This window comes from Rhipicephalus microplus, unplaced genomic scaffold (assembly GCF_043290135.1).
Source record: "Rhipicephalus microplus isolate Deutch F79 unplaced genomic scaffold, USDA_Rmic scaffold_240, whole genome shotgun sequence".
In the NCBI taxonomy this organism is placed as follows: Eukaryota; Metazoa; Arthropoda; class Arachnida; order Ixodida; family Ixodidae; genus Rhipicephalus; species Rhipicephalus microplus.
In genome coordinates, this window is record NW_027464811.1 from 138,820 (window position 1) to 162,449 (window position 23,630).

At 45.6% G+C, this 23,630-nt stretch overlaps 1 protein-coding gene and 1 long non-coding RNA gene across 2 annotated transcripts in view; one reads left to right on the forward strand and one right to left on the reverse strand.

Annotated features, from left to right (window-relative positions):
• Positions 1 to 23,630, forward strand: part of LOC142792746 (uncharacterized) — a 142,833-nt gene that overhangs the window by 53,319 nt on the left and 65,884 nt on the right. The window lies entirely within an intron of this gene.
• Positions 1,513 to 22,465, reverse strand: LOC142792745 (uncharacterized). The gene is made up of 3 exons (XR_012891170.1): positions 22,145 to 22,465; positions 7,425 to 7,558; positions 1,513 to 1,753 (listed from the first exon to the last, which is right to left on the reverse strand). It is a non-coding gene; the product is annotated as an uncharacterized LOC142792745 (long non-coding RNA).

Here is a 23,630-nt window from a genome sequence, read left to right on the forward strand (position 1 = left end):
AGCATGCATCAGCGCTTCGCTTAGATTTATTCCTACGGCAAACTGTCAACGCTTCTCTTTATCGGCCTATCGGTCTGTTGGCCTTGCAAACTTCACAGTCGCATTTGTTACGGATCGCATACTAGCCCGTATCGACACAGGAACTTTCTTTGTGCCTAAAAAAAAAAAGAAAAATCCCTCAGCTACCGATTTAACACTACACCCCATCTCCACCCCTCCCCGCGCGCGAGTATATAGTGAAGTCCGCTCCGGACGTGCATTGAACCTTTCCAGGCGCAAATCCTGTCACCGCTGGGCCAGCTTATCGGACGCGGGAAGAAGGGGAAGGGAGTTTCTCGCGCAGCCTCTCACCGCGGCAACAGGATAAGCCTGCGTTTGGCGAAGGAGGTATAATAATGCATTTTACGACTTTTCGTCGCTCCTTGGCCTTGATTTTAGTGTCAGAACTGCCGGAAGCCCTGAGTTCAACTCCAGGAACCTGGTTCATTCGCTTTATCTAGAATTGAAGGATGTTTGAACATCAAAACGAGGGAGCCATGTATAACTCGAGTATATACATCGCGTGCGCAGTTTTGCCGGTATCCGGTGCCAAACTTGGCCGCTACGTTGAAGACACTTAGGCGCGCACATTCTTGTGCCATGCGTTAACGAAATCACCAGCCAACGCCCTCCCCTTTAAAAGCAAGTGAAAGAAAAAAAAAGCAACACTCCTTCTTTTTCAAGGAAGACACAACAAAGTGATGAAAATAGAAAGCTTGCGCGCGGTGTTCGAAGGAAAATCGCGATCTCGCAATTGTTGTTGCCAGGTGTGTTTCGTGTATGTGTGTTCGCGCGGGCAGTAACGGTGACCAGAAGCACGGAAGCCGCCAGGTTTTCTAATTGCGAAATGGGCAATCGTCGCTTTCGCCCGTAGGCGACTGATCAGGGCTTGCCGAAGGACGCCGGTGCCTCCGAACCGTTGGGCCGAACGGAAAAATACGCAGCGTTAAGAGCGTCCACTGGAGTAGTTGGGAGAGCGCATTGCGACCGTCGTAAAAATATTCCTCGATAAACAGTCGTTGACTGTTTTGATTAGTCAAGCTCGCGCTTTCTTTGTGTCTTCACTCTTCTGCTCTTGGAAACAAGTTTGGTTTACCTGTTTCTTCATCTGTATTTATCGTGATGAACATGTACAGTCGGCAAAATCTTAAGCTATTGTACATGAGTGACAGTTTTTGTTCTGTGCATCTTTGCCTTACGACCGAATTAGGTTTATTAGAATTAAAGACAAGTGTATGACCACAAAACACATGTCCACGAAGCATTTTTTTTACTTTGTTTCATAATATGGCGCTGACAGACTGAGAAGCGGCTGCTGGGCACAATAGTTGAAGTCTTGGCCGACTGTACAATACACACGAAAAGGGTGAGTTTGAATGGCAGCAGTGAACAGAAATAACGCCAATTTATAAAATATGTCACATCGCATCACTTTATCCTTAGAGACACCTTGAGGGGGTATTACAGAAGAGGTGGCTTAACATATGTATTGTTTTTATTGCCGAAAGTTTTCATCTTCAACATTAAGAACACAATTGGCGAAAAAACAACGTTGATTGTGATGCAGTGGTGACCCCGTCATGAAAAGGTTCATTCCACTCTTTTGTAGTCCGTATAAGAAAAGACACAGAAAAAGTGGCCGGCAACTTGGAGTGGATGACCAGTGCGATGAGATGTGCGGGTCAGTGGAATGATGTAGAGATAATGAAGCCGGCTGTGAAGAAGAAAAAAGAAGACTTATGAAAAAAGAAGACTTAGGAAAAAAGAACAGACTGCAAATGCGACGGCGGACGCTGAGGCTTAAAACAGCAGATTTTTTTAGATGCATGATACATCATTTTTATACAAATATACGTAAATTATGTAAAGTGGACGCGGCACCCATGTTTTACAAGACGTGGACTGCATGGAGAAGGGACATTCTAGCTCTGCCAATGCATGGAGCTTGCAATCATCGTTAAAAAGTATAAGTCTCAATAACTACTGCAGGCTTGAGCATTGCAATGGAGATTACGATATTTTCAGCGAGCACCAGATAAATGAAATTTCCGTATCGTACCATTACGGCGAGCTTTATTATCGTATACCGAGTCGTATAGCTCTAGAAATGATTATTATTATTATTATAATTACAAAGCCGGAACACAGATTAATCGGAATTCTCCCGTCCCACAGAATATTTTGTAGTGTCTGCATGTAAATATAAAGGAAACATGCTGCATGAGCACATGTAGACGTGTGTCTGCATATCTTTTAGAAAGAAAGGATTTTCCCTCGAATGCTAAAAAAGGAACTGAAATGATATAGCACAAAAAGTTGTGTTATTAGTTATGGCACCGAAGGTACTGTAAGTTATACCAATAACGTTTGGAATAAACGAGTTCTCGGAGTAGCAGCTCAATCGGAATAAATGTTGAAACAAGCAAACAGTTCAAGGAAAGAATTTTTTGCACGAAATGTATAAGTTGTCGCAATTTCGAACCCGGTAGGACTTCGTGGGCGGCGACGGAGCTCTTTTGTCGACGCCGTTTTTTTTTTTTTGCATTAAAGTCAACGGCTAAGATTGATTCGCGTGTGTCACGGACGAAATCGGCGTCACACCAACCGCCAACGTGTGCGGTGCGTTTCCGCATAGCGCAGCGCGTCGCATTGATAAGGGACGCGAGGCGGATAATTTGCGTGAAGCTGGGGGGGGGGGGGGGGGGGGCACCATGCAGAACAGAATCTTAGAGAGCGATTGCTTGCTAGTTCTTACATATAATAGGCTCATTAAGCGCGCTCTGTCTCGACGTATTGCATCAGGACACAGGACCGTATATACTGACGCACACGCAGTCGATGAATATCTCCCCGTTTAGCAAGAGGCGCGAGACCAAGCTGGAACCTTCATCTGCACGTGCGATCGCATGGTGGACTCGCAGAGGAAGTTGTCAAATGAGGCACGTCAATAGTGCGAGGAAATGTGGAAACTGTAAATATATTCAAGAATAAATTTCACTGCGTGCATTCTTTCGTTTCTTCTGGCAGGCAGTAAAGTTAACTTCTCTCATCGTCTCAAGCAACTTTAACCGAACTCATGTTGCTTGCTTTTTTTGTGTTTACATAACATGTTGGCCGATTTAGAGCATAATGTACTCTACTATTGAAGAACATCAAGTTGTCTTGCCCCGCCGCGGTGGTATAGTAACTAAGGTACTCCGCTGCTGACCCGCAAATCGCGGGTTTGAATCCCGGCTGCGGCGGCTGCATTTCTGATGGAGGCGGAAATGTTGTAGGCCCGTGGGCTGAGATTTGGGTGCACGTTAAAGAACCCCAGGTGGTCGAAATTTCCGGGGCCCTCCACTACGGCGTCTCTCATAACCATATGGTGGTTTTCGGACGTTAAACCCCACATATCAGTCATTAAGTTGTCTCAGCACACGATTATAATCGTGTGCTGAGACAACTTAATGACTGATATGTGGGTTTGTGAGGACATCGTCTATAGACGATGTCCTCATGAAAAGTGTTTAACCATAGAGAAACATACTTACGTTTTGAACGGACACTACAATAGGGGCCCTTCGGCCGAGCTACTTCGCTGCTTTCAGCGCCACCAGTGGCTGGCAAGGCCCGATAATGTCTTCAACGTAAATAAACTAACAAAATTGCTCATTTTGATGGTGGGATTTGAACCCGTACCCTCATGCTCCAAAAGCGAGTTTCGTTACCCCTAGAATACACACCCATAGTTCCGCAAAGTGAATAAATGTACAGCGCATCTAAACCACATGAATTCACACCGTTTGTGCAAGACAAATAAAGAAAAACAACACTTTCTAGTCAGACTTTACGTATCTTTGTAGCAAAGCATTAAAAATCTTCCGCGGGCCACGATGTAGAGTAGATATGAAAAATTGCACAAATCAATGATATTTTTTCTTTGCAGAAATTTCATGCCGATCTTGCGTTTTTCTATGTCTTTCTGAGGTGGCTATTACAGGTCTCGAAAAAGGAGCAAAAGCAAGCACGGTTACGCCATCTAGCGGTTGGTCAGACCCTTCCTTGCTGGGCCGAGAAAAGGCTGGATTGGGCACTGTATATATAGCATCTTTTTCCATGGTTTAACGATTCAGAGTACATGGCACTCTACTATGGGAGAGCATAAAGCCGTCCCGACATGTACGATTAAAGGCGGGGGGGGGGGGGATTAGAAAAAGGGGGTAACGATTTAGAGTACAGGGTACTCTACTATGGTAGAGCTTAAAGCCGTCCCGTCATAGTGGCCTTGGGTCAAATAGATAAATGGTTACATAATTTGAAAACTACTCACGACAACATACGTACGACACATGAAGTGGTAAAGTGTTGCGTGTTGAGTAGTGGTTTTCGGTAACGTATTTAAATGCGGCATGATAAGGAGCCCCGGTTTTAGTTGCGTTTGTTTATGGCGAGTGTCAAATACTAATAGCGCTTCAATTGCCAACTTGACACGATACATTTGCTTTTAAAATGGCAATGCCACCTCTTATTTAATTTATCTGTAAATGTATTCTCACTTCATCTTTGCCCGTATGTTAATGCGTTACTGTCGCTGTCGCCCGTATATAGCAAATGCGTACCGTTGAGCGGTCAACGGTGTGGATGAAGGTCTGGTTCGCGACACAGACCGACTAAGGAAAGAGCTAGCTTGGAGGGAACATTGCGCTAAGCGAGAGCACGAAAGACAAAAGTTGAGGAAAGGACAAGGAAAGACAGAAAAGAAGTTGACCAGGCACTCACACACAAAGCTTAGCTCGTCCCCACTTTTCCGATAGCCCATGTGCCCTTCAATATTTTGTCTACCTACCTCCGTCCACTTGATTACCTATTCGTGCGCCTTAAGCACGCTAGTATAAACCAGATCACCCATTTGCCTGTTCGAGTCGTTAAAGATATGCACTGTAATCTTTGATTTCAGTGAGAGCCGGATCTTTCAAGGTCGGATTACGAAACACGATGGTGAAAGATCTCAGACCATTACGAAATCATTATCATCCTTGCCCGGAACCTTTTAAATCTAACAGCTTCGAGGTGCGAAGAACAACTGTGACTGAACCAAAACTCAATTGACCACGAAGGCCGTCAGAGCGTGCATGGTTTTCCTTTTTTTTTTCGGGGGGGGGGGGGGGCACCGTACCTTTGAGGACGTATTTCCATATTTTGGCTCGTTACACATTCTTCAGTACAGAGGAAAAGGCTTTAACTTTCGAAGTCGAAACAGCAGTGATTGTTATACGCGGGATCTCGCACGCAAAAGGAGTCACCTTTGCACGCGGGACTTCTGAGGCGACGATGGCGTCTTGGCTCGTTACCGTTATTCATTTCTAATCTGATCGTGGAGCCTGCACTTGAAAACTAACGAACAAGCGCACCCGCGAGAGCGGGTTGTTTGTTTTCTGGCCCTCCGAATGCACATCCGTTCAGTTCCATTAGAAGGCTTCAGAAGACGCCTGGGCGAAATCGGGTCCGATCTCGGGCAAGATACCAAAGCCGTGGCGCCGGCTGGTGTTGAACTCTCCCCGTGTAGTGCGGCGCGGCCTTGGCAGTGATTGTGGCGGGGGCAGCGAAAAGCGCCAGAACGGATGACTATTGGTTCCTCCCGACCTGCGGTGTCCTTCAAGAGCATGGCTGAGTCACGCTGGGCGGCAAAGACGAATTGGGGAGTTTCTCGAAGTCGGGTCGCCCTATACGAAACCCACCACGGCACATGCTTCTTGTAGACGTATCACACCCGTAAGCAGAGACGAGAAGTTTTCGCCACCATCGTGTCTTCGTTGTCCCCCCCCCCCCCTGCCCCCTCCCAACACCTGCAACCAACCAGCGACTACGAAGAAGCGTTGTATACATGCACTGAATGCGGAAGTGTCGCCAGGACGGCGCGTTCATCTGGGCTCTCTGGGCGTGCCAGTCGTCGCTGGCTTGTCAGAAACGTGATAGCCGACTCCTCTCGCTGGTGTCCCTTCCTGTATCTCTGCATTTTTCACTTTATTCAAGAGCAGCGTTTGCATATTGTCGCGAGGTACGGGTGACTGGTTAGGCAACCAGGAAGAGACGCGTACTTGTCGCGACGTGTTGATATAGCTGGCACGCACGATGTATCTGGTTTTGCGGTGGCAGCCTGTGTTGAGTTTACAAAGTTTACAGCACCGCGGTGTACAGTAACCTTAGTTAGCCGTGACCAGACCATCACAACGTGACCACGATAAAGGTCAAAGCAGAGTAATCACCCTCTTGCAGAGCTTTCTGCGCACGTTACGGAAGTCCAGGTGATGAAAAGTATAGTCGGGCCGTTTTTATGCAATACTGCTTTTGTTTTCATCAGGAATTGCACGGCTCGACCGCTGACCCGCAGGTCGCGGGATCGAAGCCCGGCTACGGCGGCTGCATATACCATGGACACGAAAATGCTGTAGGCCCGTGTGCTCAGATTTGGGTGCACGTTAAAGAACCCCGGGTGGTGGAAATTTCAGGAGCCTTCCACTACGGCGTCACTCATAATCATATGGTGGTTTTGAGACGTTAAACCGCACATATCATCATCCGTGATTTAACGCGAGGAGTAGGAAGTGGGTCAAAGCGATGAAGAGATAGAAATGTTAAGCAGGTTGCGGCTGAGTTCCAACCGCAGCGCGGTACGGGGAGAACACGTAGGAGTTAAAGTAAGAACAAGTAATGCACAGGCGCACATGCAACAGCGTTAGTGGGGTAATCACGGAACTACTTGTCCTTCAGAAAAATGCAGCACGGCTTTTAGGGACCCTGTATCTTGTATGAAAGGACGGAACAGCTTCCTGCGGTTCACTATGTCAGCCTTGCCAATGCCTGCCAGATGCCCATAATGCACAGGAGTGGGATTGGAACCTACGTTCACATATGGGAGCCAGTACGTTAGAACGAACGAGCAGAAATAATGACACGGGTTGCGCTGGTAAGCGCAATATCAGATCCCGAAACGTAGATACCTGCACAGTGAGGGGCCGGCGCAGACTTTGGTCTCAGTGAATGCTCTTTCGCTCAACTACTGCATATTCTATGGCTGTTATTAGCTCTTATGTCTCTTCCTCTTAAGGGTGGCCGATTACATTCAAGATTTGAGCATGCTTACCGAATGTGATCCGCCCTAACGAGCTCACTAAACATTTCTACCAGTCTAGAAGGATTTTCCCACCACCACACAATCTAACTCGGCCCCAAGCACTTACACTAAGACGTTTGCGAACGTTGATGTACCCTACTTTGAAAATGTTACACATCATGTACCCCGACCTATGCCCAAGTCATCTTTGCCCACATTGTGGGGAAATAGCTTCATTAGAATATATGCTTCGGCAGTAAACCAAATTCGCTCATCTATCGAACATCACCTCTGCCAGATGGGAGGCACCAATCCGCAGCTTGCCCTTGGCAGATCCGCTCTGGGCTGTCCACCAAGCCCGCGAGGCGGCTGAGGAGTTCTGCATCTCAGTCCCCACGTGGGAGCAGCACGCAACACAGTGATCTGTTTTGGAGGACCAAATAAAAGTTTATCCAATCCAATCCTTATTCTTCTAGTTATTTCACTCTCGTGGTTTGGCTCCACGGTTATTACCAGTCTTAAGTAGACATATTCTTCTATAACCTCGCGTCTCTCATAATTAGTTGGACGTTAGACCCCACATATCAATCCTTTACAACTTTCACTGTCTGTCCACATATCGCAAAGTGCTGTTTCTGCCGAGACTGTTGCACATTACTTTAGTTTTGTGCATATTATTTCCCAGACCTACTTTTCGGCTTTCCATGTTCACATCTGTAATCTTGAGCTTTAACTCGTCCCCTGAAATACTCATGAAGGCGATGTCTTCTGCGAATGGCAGGTTACTGAGGTACTCTCCATTAACTTTTAGTACTAACTTCTTAATCTAGGGTCCTGAAAACCTCCTGTAAACACGCAGTGAATAGCATTGGAGAAATTGTGTCTCCCAGCCTTACAACCTTTTTTATTGGGATTCTGTCACTTTCTTTATGGAGAACTATGGGGTCTGCTGATACACTGTATATTTCTTCCAGTATGTTTTTGTGGGTTTCTTCGATGCCCCGATATTATAGTGCCTGCATTATTGCTGATGTCTCGACTGAGTCAAACGCTTTCTCGTAATCTATGAAGGCTATTTGTAAAGGGTTAGTTGTATTCCGTGTATTTCTCTTACCAAATGATAGTATGAATATGGTGTATATTGTGGAGTAGCCTGTACGAAATCCTGCTAGGTCCTTTGGTTGATTGAACTCTAATGTTGCCTTAATTTCATCAGTTATTCTTTTTGTTAATAGTTCGTAGAGAATAAATAGCAAGCTGATCGGCCTTTAATTTTTCAAGTCCGTGACGTCTTCTTTCTTATAGATTCAAATGATATTGGCGTTCGTCCCCCATTCTGGTACACTTTGGGTCAAGACACATTTAGTATGTAAAGAGGCCAGTTTTCATAACACAATTTTTCCTCCATGTTTCAGCAGCTCCGTTGTTACCTTATACTCACCACGGGCTTTGCTTCTTTGCATTCCTTCTAGGGCTATCCCTACTTCCCCTGTCGTTACTGGTAGGATGTCCGAATTCCTGCTATAATATTGCTTGTTATGATACCATCCTGTTTGTTTCGGCTTCTGTACAGCTCTCTCTAGAACTCATCCGCCACCTCATCAATCCTATTGTCTTGCTTGTCCCTAAATGATTACATTCAACTTTTGTCTATGCACAAGTTTGCCTTCGCAAACTTTACTCCTCTGCTGCTTTTTACAGCCTACTCAATTCTCTCCATGTTATACCTTCTGATGTCAACTATCTTTTGCCTATTAATTAACATCGAAAGCTCCACTAGCTCTATATTGTCGGCTGCATTTGAGGCTTTCAAGATTTGTCGTCTCCTAATGAGATGTTTTGTCTCCTGGAAAATTTGCCAGTGTCATGTGTAGTGACTCTACCCGCGGCTTATACTGCATACTCTTTGATGATAATAGTAAGATCATCGTTCATTGTGCCAATGCTAACGTCGGTTACCTCATTTAGAGCCTTGAATCTATTCTGAAGTGCAACTCTGAATTCGTGTACTTTACCTCTCACAATTAGCTTATTAATCGGCTTCTTGCGTATCAGTTTATACGTTTGCTTTTTTTTAAATCTAGGTGAATACGAGCTGTTACCATTCGGTGGTCACTGCCTCGGATCTTGCCAACTACTTCTACATCCTGTACAATGCCTGGATGTGCACAGAGAAGGAAGTCTATTTTATTTTTAGTTTTGCCATTAGGACTTCGCCACGTCCTCTTGCGGGTAGCCCGTTTTATGAAGAATGTATCCAAGATCCACAAATTATTATGTTCTGGGAACTCTACTAATAAATCCCCTCTCTCAATTTAGATCCGATGTCATATTTCCCCACTGCATGGTCTCTGGCCTGTTTCTTGCCTACTTTGGCATTAAAGTCTCCTATAAGAACAGTATACTGTCTATTTACTTTGTTCATGGCTGGCGCTTCATAAAAGCGTTCAACCAGATGATTATCATGGTTCGATGTATGCATGTAGGCCTGTACCACTATCATCTTGTACCTTTTGTTAACTTAATTATTATACTTGCCATCCTCTCGCTGGTGCGATAGTATTCCTCTATGTTGCCAGCGATATTCTTGTGTATAAGAAACACTACCCCTAGTCCTTTCTGTCAATTATTCCACAGTAGCATAGTACGTGTCTGTTCTTCAGCACTCATAAGCCTTGATTGTCCTCCTAACTTTGCTCAGTCCTATTAGGTTCTATTCAGCACCCTATAATTCATCGAATAGCACAGCTAGACTAGCCCCACTAGATAACACTATAGCATTGACCATATAGCCAAGTTCAGATTCCAATCACGGCCTGTCCGAACGCAGATATTATTAGCACCCTCCGCTCCGTCGCAGGTCTGACTGCCGCCTTGGGCAGTTGTCTCGATGCCACTGGAGAAAGAGAGCCAGGGGTTATTGACACTCTGATAAGGGAGGTAGTGACCAAGTACTGCACCAGGATGGCCAATTCTGCTCTGGTGAAGAAGTGCATTACCGGCAGGTGATCGCCAGTGAGGCCGCACCCCAGACATGTTTTTTTTTCTTTTTAACGATTTCTTTATCAGTCGTTTGAAGAAAATGTAAACAATTTCAAGTGATTGGGCACCTGCATTCAAACCGAATTTTGTCTTTACATGCTAGGCTGCTGCGCTACATCTGTGTAGAGGGTTCCCCAGCATTTCACTTCCATCTAAATGCGACCACCGCCGACAGGATCGAGGCCTGACCATCGGGTCAACAGCCGAGCGTGCATTAGAGTAGGCCAGATAGTTGTCGAAACTTCTTCACGGAGTCACGGCAGTGCAGTGGCGAGTCGACTCACTCCAGCATATTTCAACAATCTTATATGTATTTTATCGAGACGTCTAATTATGCGAAGCTGCCATGAGAGGTTGACAGTGCATTAGTCAGCCAGTAGGGCCGGAAAACAGAATAAAAAAATGACCGCTTCGAAGCTACTTGATCAGTTCTCATTGTGAAAAAAGAAATTAGCAGAAAAGCAGTGAGCGGCGATGTCTGTGGTGGCCGTCAGATGTGTGAGGGGAGAGCGCTTAGATCGGACCCTTTATCTTAGCGCGTCGTTGCAAATGTGAGAGGCCTTGTTCCGTAATCAATCTTCTCTTTATTTATTATCTCTTTTGCCCCTTTGAGGCGTATCTTCATTCGCTAAGTCACCTCTGCACAAGAGATATCGCCACTATGAATTCTCCACATGAGGCACAATCAGAAAGAGGAATCAAAAGTAAACAGAGGAGGTGGGTCATAAAGTATGGTCCATAATTAGGTGGATCTTACGGCGTCAGTTTCGGGAGTTACCGCAGGGAATGCAGTGGATTCGATCTGATACAACACTGCTCACCAGATCGTGGGAGCTTGGAAACCCTGAAGAGTTGTAGAACGTGAGGCAGTACTGAGCGTAAGACAAATGCACAACGCCTATGGACCAGTGAAAGCAAACATTCGAGCATTACCTCGAGTCTGTATTTCCAAAAGAGTCTTATATTTATTATAGTAATAACAATGATCATAAAAGCCCACTTCAGCCAATACCAATGACGGACATGCCCAATAAAACAGTATCTATGCCATATCCAGCAAAATCGTGTGTCATGGTACGATTATTATGAAAATATATGACAAAGTTGTGAAAAATGTGTTGGATTCATGTTTTCTACGTTACGATTGCACGGAACACCTTATAGAACTATTATGAGGACATAAGTGAATGGCAGTGGAGATATCATCAAATTGGGGCTGGCCAGTAGACATGATGGACTTCGTGGCTTTGTTACTTTAGAACCAGTACAGAACCTTGATACGAACGTCAAATTGTTTTGAGCATGCGTATTAGTCGCATTGCATTTTCAAGGACGTTCTGTAGCAGCAATCTGATGATATAGTATGGAGAAAATTTCCCTTATTGGCTGTGCGTTTGCCTTGAGGTTGTCAGTTTCCCAAAGTATCCCTTTTACGCTGAACTTTTCGCATCGACCTACTAAGTAGCTTGGCGTTCGCAGGCGTTTTGTCTTCGTTCAAAAACACACATAGCTACCGTTCACTTCTTTCTATTTATTCGTCTTATTAACTAGCACTGGCAGTTTATCAAAGAGCACTTCGTGTTTCGAATGGCTTAGCTTACTGCTAATGGCGATGTTTATTTTTATTTTTTAATCTAAAATGCACTCTTCGCATCCAGGAATTTGTGGCATGGAGAATGCTTATCGCTATTGTTACAGATGGAATACGATGACATTCGCTCTGGAAAAAGACCACAAAACCGCCGACCACGCACAATACACAAATTAGCGCTAATGAAATAAAAGTGCCCACTGCTTACCCTTAACGCTGTACAGACTGTCACTCCCGAAGTTCATGTTCGTCAACAATTTGAAGGCGTAGCATTAGACTGGTCACATAAACGTCGCTGAGAAGTGACTCGCGCACTCAAGCGTGAACGCGTCTTCTCATGTCCTGGTTCGCACCGGTTCGCAAAGTTGACTGATGCGATGCGACCTGAAATAAAGCCCACTCACACTTTTTCCTGCCCATAGCCATGCTCAGTGCCATTTGATTTCACCGGTTTTTCTGTTTGATCAGTATGATCCTCGCAAACTGCATCATGGTTTATATGTCTGTAGAGTTGCTTCAGAGCTTATCGTAGAATTCTAAAACTTGAAGTGCTAACAACTTGCACGCTTCTGTGCTGTTAGTTCTGGTGCTACAAGGGGAGTTTTCGCAACTTTAATTGATTAATTGTTGCTGTAGGTGGTGGACGCCACTGCCAACTGAAATTATTGTGCTGAGGACAAAGAAAGAAAGAAAGAACAAAAAAAAAGAAAAAGAAATGAATTAAAAAAGGAAGGAAGAAAGACAGAAAAAAGAAAGAACGACAGAGTCTTCATGTGTAACTGGAAAGGATCTCCAAAACAGTTTAGGTTAACTGTACTCTTGTATGGTCTCGTGTAAAATATGCCAAAGTACGTGCGTTGAAGTCAGTAGTGTGAGTCTAACTGTGTATGAAGTACAGAAGAGCACCAAGTCGGGCTAGTTGGTTTTCTTTCATAGTAGCTTTTAAGAGCGCTACCAAACACGGACACAAGAAGAAGGTAGGGGACTTTCCGTGTCTGATAGCGCAGTTAAGAGCCTTTACGATATATGAGCTGCAGCTGAGCTAACGCCAAATTAAACTCACGCCGATGCTTGACATGCGTCGAATTCTGTGTGTACTGATCAGCTGTCGTTAAAATAAATGAGAGTATAACAGCGCCATCATGAGTATTCAAAGCGTGGTTCATGCTTCCCGAACTTCACTGCCTGTTTCAAAATTCGATGGCGTCAAGAAGACATATTATGCAAACTTTTACAGCCACCTTTCCTTCCTACATGTGCTGCTGCTCGTGCAAGGCGTAAATCCCCGCTGGATTAACGTCAGTGTTTACGTTCTCATAGACAAGACGCACACACAGGCACATAATGTCTTAATCGGCAGCTTCGAACTGGACGGCGGCGGATACGTCGCCCCTTGCTCTCTTCCTTCGAACATCCCGCAGCCCAGCCCACCGGTTTAACACGTGCGCACGCACGAAAGCGCACACGCGCTATAGCATTTCGAATTGGCAGCGTTTTTTCCCGCCTGCTTACATAGTCGCGTATACGATCCAAATTGCGGCGGAGAAATCGTGGAAGGAAACTGACACAACGAAAAAAAAAGAGCGGGTATTTCCTTTTCTTCATTTTCCCGGCATTTTTTTCTCTTCCTCTTTGTACCTTTTTCTCGCTCTGACATCCTGGTCTGACCGACAATTGTTGCGAAATCGCTCTCTCCGGCTCCGCGCGCAAGCCAGCTCACGGAAGCGCTAGTTGGGTTTCGCATCCGCGCGCGTGTAGTGCAGCGTAAACGTGGTAGGTGCGTCGATTACTCTATACGGAACGAACGCGACTTCTTTTTTTTTAACGCAGTTTCCTCCACCTTTACGAGAAACAATGCAATCTCCGGCCGCACGCTTGCATGGTCGCAGAGTGTCGCCTTTGTTGAACTGCGCTCGTCCTGGACTCGTTCTCGTAAACGAATTTCACAACGTGCATCGAAGGATGGGGCATACGCGCGTACGAACGAGGCACACGACTCGAGTGTCTCGAAACGATGACACCTGTGGCATGCGAAACGTTCGCAAAGCAACGTCGTCGGCTCTCAGGTCGAGGTGTCGGGAGGTCGTCAGGGTCGAGAATATAGAGGCCCCGCTGGTGCTGGTTGAGCTGTGTATTGGTAAAACACGTTCCCGGGCTAATGCCGAGCGAATGTCGCGTAGTCGTCGCGCTCTAACGCTTTCTGTACGAAGGTAAACAGAGAAAGAAAAAGAGGCGGTAGGAGACGAGGTTCGAGCGACTAACCACTCTTTTCTGCTTGACTAGATCCAAGGCCTTTGGCGAAGCACACGGTATAGGCCCCGTATTACAGGAGGTAATATGCGTGCTGGGATAAAAGAACGCTGTTCTCCGAACGTTCCGTGGGGTAACGGAAGTCAATAAATAATTACGCCGAAGGACATAAATGACGGAAGTGCATATAGCCGCGGAACTCTGAGACGAATCTAGCACCACAAGAACTTCTGAGACTTATTACGAGTAACAAGGCAACGTAGTAAAATATTTGATAGTGTCTAATCTTTTGAAGTTTCTACAGGAAAAAAACACAGCATATCGACGGAGTGAATGATAATCAGTGGGGCGAAGCGTCCGTCAGCTCGTCCGTGGTTCCGTCTGTCTGTTCGTTCTTGCTTCTGTCCGTCGGCGTGACCATCCATGCGTCCATGCATGCGTCCATCCGTCTGTCCGTGCGTCAGTTCATCTGTCTGTTCGTCCGGTCGTGCGTCCATGCGTCCGCACGTCCGCGCGTCCGTCCGTCCGTCCATCCGTCTGCTAGTCTGTCTGTTCGTCCGCCCGTGACCAGTTCATCAATAACACTTAGCCGAATTATCGCGCGATCATTTTTAGCCGTGACGACTATCTCTGCGCCAGTTGTCAAGCTTTATGATGCAAGTCGTTGCAAAGTCATCCATTGTGCTGCGTCAATAGATAGTCACTATAATCGCGAGCTGTGACGCAACACTTTGCCCTCCAAACCTATGTTGATGTCCGCCTCGGTGGATCAGTGGCTCGGCTGCTGACCCGAAGGTTCGTGGGTTTGATCCCGAGTGCTGCGGTCGCATTTCGACGGAAGCAAAATGGTAGAAGACCATGTACTCTGTGATGTCAGTGCCCATTCAAGAACACCAGATGATCGGAATTTCCTGCGCCCTCCACTACGGCGTCTCTCGTAGTTATATCGTGGTTTTCGGACGTAAAGTCACACAGATTGTTATTATTATTATTATTATTATTATTATTATTATTATTATTATTATTATTATTATTATTATTATTGCCCATCTCGATTCCTACAAAAATTAGACGCTGTCAGTACTGGTCGCTTCGTAAGTTCTCGCCAGCCTTCAATGAGCTATCCCACGGTGTTTCGTGTAAGCAAAGAAGAGAACAGGTGTTGGCTTCCTGTTCACAACGGCTTCCTGTCTGCCTTTTTGGCTCTCGTTGATGTCACCGGTAGCAACACGGTCGCCGGGACATACGGTAGCAGCCTGTCATATCTCTCAGCTGGGAACTACCGGTGCCGCTGTCTTCAACCGGCGGCGATTTTTCCGGCTTCGATATAGGGCCGGCAGCGTCGTTTCTCATGCGAAGCCGCGTCCTCCTGTTTACACACACGCGCACGAGTCCAACACGTGCTGCTAGGGCGTGAGCGTCCGATCCGAAGAACAGGGTGGGTTCTCTTGCTCGAAGAGAAACCTCGCACAAGCAGGCTGCCGTGTAGCGGTATTCTCATGCCGTATGCAGACTGCATTGCAAAGTGCAACCAGGCAACCCGTTCCAACGTTTATGCTCTTTTACTAGCGCAGAGTTGGTGTTTGCTGCCGGCGAACTTGAATGCCTCGAATGACGGGGCTTTCGCAATAGCGAGGCAGGGTATTTATAGTGTGTCTCGCTGCCATCGCATCCGTAGCGCTGTGCGTAAATGTCGTTATCGTGAAGTTAAGCGTTCATAATTACTTTGTGAGGTTTTAGTCTCAGGTTCATGTACTTTAGACGCGAGATTGTTTTTGTCGTAATATGTGCCATCGAACAAGTCACCAACGATAATATTGTGTATTAGCATAAAAAGCAATGTGGAGCGTCCAAAATAAGTCATCCTTGCGCTAACCTATCCTCAATGTCAAGTTACATGCAACGCGATATCGGCTAAATTGCTCAAATAACTTATATTTGTCAAAATGCTGCTCTTTGATAACGTGTCTGCAATCAAAGTTAGAAAACTACTCTCGTAATGTGTTTGTCTAAATTGTGATTGCTGTCCGTTCAATTTTACATTGTGGAATAGAGGGCGCTTTGGAAGCATGGCTAAAGCTATTGAATATATAAGCTATTGAATATATAAGAACAAGGGTGACAGAAACATTTCAACAAAGAAGTACTTTATGCACCACAATAGACAAGGACGAATCAAGTGGTGCAATGGCTCCATTCTCACAACGAGAGTGGGAAAGGGCTGAGAAAAGCGTTCCTAGTAGTACATTGGCATCAACAGGCCCAAATGGCATTCCAATTAGACTGATAAAGACATTAGGTCCGAAGTCTAAGCAGGATTTGAGAGAGGCAGTGAGCAAATAAGCAAATGGTGAAGTTCCCGATGGATGGAAACTTAGCAGGATGAGCATGATCTATAAAGGAAAGGGGGACAAAGCTGACACAAACAACTACCGTCCTATAACAGTGAAATCAGTGGTCTACAGGCTGGCGATGCAGATTATAAGAGAAAGACTGCAGGCACGGATAGAGGATGAGGGGGTGCGGGCGGAACTGCAGAATGGGTTTCGGAAACACAGGAGGTTAGAAGACAATCTGTTCTCACTGACGCAGTGCATCGAAATAGCAGAAAAGGAACACAGGCCCCTGTGGCTAGCATTTTTGGATATCAAGGGAGTGTACGATAGCGTGGTTCAAGAGGAATTTCGGGAAATACTGGACACACTAGGCGTGGACCATGTAGTCACTAATTTTTTAAAGGATATCTATGGAGGTAACAAGGTAGTTATAAAGTGGGAAAAACAGGTATCCAAGCCAGCAGAGGTAAAACGGGGGCTTAGGCAGGGGTGTCCCCTGTCACCCTTATTATTCATGAAATACCTACAAGGATTAGAGGCCAAATTAGAGGGAAGTGGACTGGGCTTCAGCCTCTCTTTAGTTAAACAAGGAAAACTCATTGATCAGGCACTACCAGCAATAATGTACGCAGATGATATATTGCCAATGGCCAACAACAAGGAAGATTTGCAAAGATTGATGGACATCTGCGGTAATGAAGGAGATAGGTTAGATTTTAGATTCAGTAAGGAAAAATCAGCAGTCATGATTTTCAATGACAACGAAGGTAGTGAGCTTAGAATACAGGAGGTCACGCTAGAGATAACAGATAAATACAAATATCTGGGCATATGGATAAGCAATGGGACCGAGTACCTGAGGGAACACGAAATATACGTGACGACTAAAGGTAACAGGAATGCAGTAGTGATGAAAAATAGGGCACTGTCGAATGACAATAGGTATAATGTTGTGAGAGGAATACGGAAAGGGATCATGGTTCCTGGGCTGACGTTCGGCAATGTGGTTTTGTGCATGAGATCAGAATTTCAAGCAAGATTAGAAATTAAGCAACGTGGAATAGGTAGGCTTGCTTTAGGAGCTCACGGGAATACACCAAATCAGGGAGTACAAGGTGATATGGGATGGACATCATTTGAGGGCAGGGAAGCCAGCAGCAAGATAAAATTTGAGAAGCGATTGAAGAGCGTTGGGCTAGGAAGGTTTTCAGGTACTTGTACATGAAGAATGTCGATACAAAATGGAGGAAGTGAACCAGGAAATTGACTGGTAAATACTTAGAAAACAGCAAGTGGCCAAACCAAAAAGAACTATCGGTTAAGAAGAAAGTAAAGGAAACAGAGACTGACATGTGGAGAATGGGCATGATTAAGAAGTCCGCACTAGAGATCTATCGAACTTTTAAGCAGGAAATCGCCAAGGAAAGAATCTATGATAATACTCGGGCTAGTTCTCTACTGTTTGAGGCCAGGACGGGAGTACTGCGAACCAAGACATATCGGGCCAAATACGAAGGGGTAGACACAGTATGCAGTGCGTGTGGAGAGGAAGAAGAAACTGTCGAACACTTGATAATGTTCTCTAAAGGGCTTCACCCTATAGTTCAGGATGATGGCGCAGAGTTTTTCAAAGCACTGGGGTTTGGGGACCGGGAGGGCAAAATAGACTTTAAGCGGGTATACTTAACTAGAAGGAGGTTATCTGATTGGTGGTTAAAGTCAAGGCACGAGTGAAAATTAAACCCTTCACTGCAAAGTACGAATCCTCAAACTCACTTTTTAAAGAAAAAGAAAATAAATGTAGTCTTTCGTTCATTAGGTATTACGGCTTGGTGGCGCTAGCCACTTCCTGATCTAAAGGGTACAGCCATATCCATCCATCCATCAAACCAAAGTGAAAAGCATGGCTATTGCAGTTTAGCATGATTACGGAGAAATAAGAGTAATTATCTCCAGTAGAGAAATTTTCTGGGACGCCTGTTTTCTTGTAGTTATGCGGCTTTTGCGATGTTTTGCTGCCGAATTCGTCGGCCCGTAACCAAACATTAAAGAGCGCGTAGCAGCTAACAGCGTAAACAAAACAAAGAACATCTGGATATGTGTACGCCATCAACACAGAAAAGTGAAAGAAACGTAATAAAAACCCCTTGGACCTGGTTCTTGCATACGACCAGTTTCGAGCAAAATTCAAGAGAAGGAGGATGCCGGACAGGACACGCAAGAATCCGCGTCGGCGTAACCTCTTTAATAACGCTGTCAGCACATCTCAAAACCAGGCGACAATTATTTCTTCGTTTCTGCGTGGCAGCGAGAAAGATCTCGATACGAATTGCTGCGCGACAACTCAAGGGTTCTACGACCTGGCAGCGTGAAAGGAGCAAAAGGCGGCATCACCTGATTTGCATTGGCAGTGCAAGATTAAAATACATGGAGATAGATCGAAAAGAACGAAACCGAGAGAGTGTAAATGGCGATACAATCACGGCGATGTTAAGAGCTAAAAGGTCCAGCGGAGATGCATTACGGCGATAAGGCCAGAGCAAGAAAACACAAACAAAAAAGCCGAGTCTCGTTTGAAAGCATGCACTACTCAGCGGAAAGGCTCAACGCGGGTGCGTCAAATGTCACGCATCAAAAGCGGTGAATCCACACCGCGAAGTGTTTCGTGCGCTGCATCATGCTTCTCTATGCATGTGTGCCGGCGTTGTGTATGGTACAGTGAGGTGGGTGGGGAACAGTTAATACTCCATGGAGTGGGTTCTATCGCTGCTAACACCCCGCATTGTTGATGCGTACATAGTTAAATTTGGGAAGATACTGCGCACGCTTACGACAACGACGATGACAACAACAACAACAACAACAACAACAACAACAACAACAACAACAACAACAACAACAACAACAACAACAACAACAACAACAACAACAATAGTAATAATAATAATAATATATAATGATTATGATGGTGATGATGACGACGACGACGATGATGTCTTGTTTTTTACGGCCTAAAGAAGTCATGATATGAATTTAATTCATGTACGCCGACATGAAGTGCTTCGAAAATTTCGATCCTCCGGTGTTCTTGACGTGCCTTTAGATGGCACATTACGCAGTCTTATAGAATTTTGGCTCCGTGGAAATGCTACGGCCACTGCCGTGATCGAACCCGCGGCCTTCGAGCGAGCAGCGTAACCACCACGCCACCGCTGCGCACACGCTCCTTGAAATAAATTGAAAAGAGATCGAAAGTTTGTATTGCTACACAGGCAAAAAGCATGCATAAACAGCGAGCATGGTGGGACAACAGTGGTGTATAGGCAGCTTGACTGGTCTCACCTCACTGGACAATGACAGCAGCAACATGACAAGAATTGGCATTAATTGTTGCAATGTTAATACAGACATGGACCGAGAAAAGCGATAAAAATTAACAAGAAACACACATTCAAAAAATAAATACATAGTCTAGCAAGGTTAGTATCACCCGTTTCAGACGAAGTCATTTTCAATTGTTTACTCATATATTGTAAACAAGGTAGATGCTCAGAAAAGACGCGGGGCTCGACGCGATGAAAAATTTGAAACGGAAGAGTTGGGGGGGGGGGGGGTTGATGATGTCGTTGGAGGCAGCGGGGCATCAACGGCCTTGCAGAAAAGAGAAGACCACTTCTGAAAACGTTGGGCTTCTGCGTCACCCGCGCTTTGAAACCTTTCTTAGTCGTACGCCTGGTAGCACGCTAATCTTAATACATACAAATAGGCCTCAGTCAGTATGAACTGCGATCTATGTACATGTGTCGGCCAAATTAAACGTGACAACCTGTCCGCATGTTCGGCGGCTGCTGCATTTGTTTAGGTCACTGGTGAATACTTCACGATCGCTTGGATGTTGAATGCTATATCACCGCGCAAGGGTATGCCTCAGTTTTGAATTTTATGCCACGAGGAGCCCGCTTGGGGCTTTGAAATCTCACTGGTAACCCATAGGTTTCATTTACTGAGTATTTACTGAGTACTGACTATTGCCCGTAAAATACCTGGGCGCCGCACCCTTAGGCTGTTAGGCAGGTGCTTTCTAGTTCCTGTATATTGTTACATGGCGTAATAAAGCCATTAAACATCATGTGCACGAATCTGAGCTTTTTTTTTTTTGCTACGTGTCTTCCATAATACTGTTCGTTTAGTTGTCATAGATAAAAAAAACACAAAGGTTAGCAGCCCAATATCGTGGCGTTGATACCCATCCATAAAATAGGCTTTAGTGTATTTGGTATAGGTATGTAATCCACGCAGTATTTACCCGAAAGTGATAGCCATCGCACTATATACATTCATCTGGCGAATGGAACATAATCTACATATGAAATCACATGACGCATTCATACCCATACCCTTGCTAAATTACATATATCTGCCAGATATGTTTGTTAAGCGCATTCCCGCACACAAAGGAGTGGCCATTTGTCCGACGAGTGGTGCAGGCATAGAACACCTATTGTTTGATGTTTAGAAAGACGCTTATTCCCGCAAGCCAGAGAGCCGCCCAACGCAGAAATATTACACACTGTTATCCGTATATTGTCGTACGCCGCTAGCCGACCTTCACCATTAGGTCTCGATTTGCCTCTATTTGTTAGGCATAGACAACTGCGCGAAGTGTCGTCGCTGTTTAGACACATTCGCGTCCGATGGAAACAACGCCCTCACATCAAACGTGACTTGTCCGAGGCCACCAACACGTGTGGGTGTCCGGATAACTGTGCCAATACATACATGGAAATGTAAGCGATTAGTTGTGTTTGCCTAGACACAGCACGCCCCTGTTTTTCTGGGCGTCGTTGCATTATCGTAGAAGCCTTGCGAAAGAGCGCAACACTGTACGTTACTTTCCATATCATTGTCGCAATCATTGTTAGAACACATCCTGTTTTTTTTCAATGCTATCAATGATGTTGTATAGCGACTTAGCCATCGCTAAACAACCATACAACATATATAACATATGAAATCAAATCAAACTTCATCCAGAAGCTTGTGCGCTGTGGAACACGAGGGCTCGCGAAAACGTAGATCTACCAACTTGAGAAGCCTCGAGCCACCATTTTACCATTTTAACATGGCATGCAGCGAGAGCGTAGAAGTGCTTATATGGTATTTATCCAGTTTAAAACATCTATATGCTAATGCAATATACCAATAAACAGTTACAAAAACTACTACGCATATAAACAGGTCTCGATTTGGTGAAATTGGCTTTCCTTAATCGCGTAAGAGTCCGCCTGGGTGGATCAGTGGCAATGGGATGCCCAGCTGCTGACCCAAAGGTTGTGAGTTCGATCCCAGCAGCGGAGGTCGCATTTTGATGGAGGCGAAATGGTAAGCGCCCCTTGTACTGTGTGATGTCAGCGCACGTTAAAGAACACCAGATGGTCGAAATTTTCGGAGCCCTCCACTACGGCATCTCTCATAATATCTTCGTATTAGGACGTAAATTGATTGATTTGTGGGGTTTAACGTCCCAAAACCACCATATGATTATGAGAGACGCCGTAGTGGAGGGCTCCGGAAATTTTGACCACCTGGGGTTCTTTAACGTGCACCCAAATCTGAGCACACGGGCCTCGACATTTCCGCCTCCATCGGAAATGCAGCCGCCGCAGCCGGGATTTGAACCCGCGACCTGCGGGTCAGCAGCCGAGTACCTTAGCCACTAGACCACCGCGGCGGGGCGTATTAGGACGTAAAACGCCACCTATTATTATTACTAACCACATAGGAGCTCACCATGACGTCCCGCCCTTACGTGCAAGCACGATACTGAGAAGAAAGCCGAAGCAGCAGCGAGGGGAAAAGGCAAGCGTATGAATTCGTCGTGCCTCACGTGGAGCAGACCGGTGGTGTGGCTCACCCTGTCCTCCACGGACAGGTGCAGCCGGCGTGCTCCGCCGGTGCGTAAGGTCAGTGGCGCCGGCCGCTTAGATAATCCGCCTTGTTCGCGCACCCGTAATTGTGCGCCGCCAGGAGGAGGCAGTGTGGAGTATGCAGTGCGAAGGCAGCAAAGCGCGTTACGAAACACACTCAAGCGCGCGGCGAACGTATAAAGATCGTTATATTTGCCGCTGGCCGAAGGGTACCGGCGGCAAGGTCGGTTTCGATCGATTTCCGGATATGCTCTTTCTTTACTGTAGTTTTCTTTTGTTTTTTTTCTAAGTCACACTGCCAGGCCCTCGCGTTACTACTCCAGTAGGACTTGGATAACAACGTGACAAGGTCAGTCGGTGCAAACCACCGAAGCAAAGCTGCGCATATCGCGCTGTGCGGCACGATCGGCTCCTACGATTGAATTTTTAACATTTTTTGCCCGAAGCCGGTGACGTGTAGGACCACAAGGCGGATGTAGCTCTCAGAAAGGGGTATCGGACAAATATTCTCGTGCTTGTGTGTATTGCTTTTCTTCCTTTCGCACCGAAAGCCTGATAATCTTCTTTTTTATTGAGTTCATTGCTTGCTTAATTTAAAGAGATGCTTAGCCCGGATTAGGTGTGAGCTGGGAACTCGCACAGCAGTCGCGTATTGCATTTAGGCGCGAATACGGGTGCCGTTATAGAAATAAAGCTGCTCGTTTTAAGCCGGCCGAGGGGCTTGCTTATGAACTTGTGTGGTCCGAGAACCTTGGAGTTGGCCTTCTTGTCACACGTTAAAAGATACGTTTTCATCCTTCCCTGCGGTATCGTGAGCCTTATTTCACGTCCCATAAATTTGAAGCGTTCTGCTCTTTCGTATACGTTCGTTTTTGTTTCGTTTGTTTAAATGTACAACTCTCTTCGCCTGTCTTCTTTAGTTTGATGTACAGATAATGTGTCTAAACTGTATGGTTTAAGCAGATATAGTTGTGGATGTGCCTCCATGCATGTGTACCGAATGTAAGTGCCATGCGAAGTTATATTATAATTGTATGCAACAACTGTATGTCGAACGACAATATATTTTAAACAAGCGTACCTCTCTCTGCTCGGCGTAACAAAAAAAAAAAATTGGCGCCCACATCTTCCCACGGCGGGAACTCTAGTAAATGTGTCGCAGAAAGGGGGGGGGGGGGTATTGCGTGAATGTTGCGTAATTGGTTACGGTTTGGGAATGATTAACTGTTCTTTCGTTTATTATTCTCATTTATCGAATGAAGGAGACGCGTTGCCTTGAACGAGTGGTCGGCCTTGCGAGGCGAGAGATAGTATGGGATTGCTTAATTGTTGTTTCGTCTTTATTATTC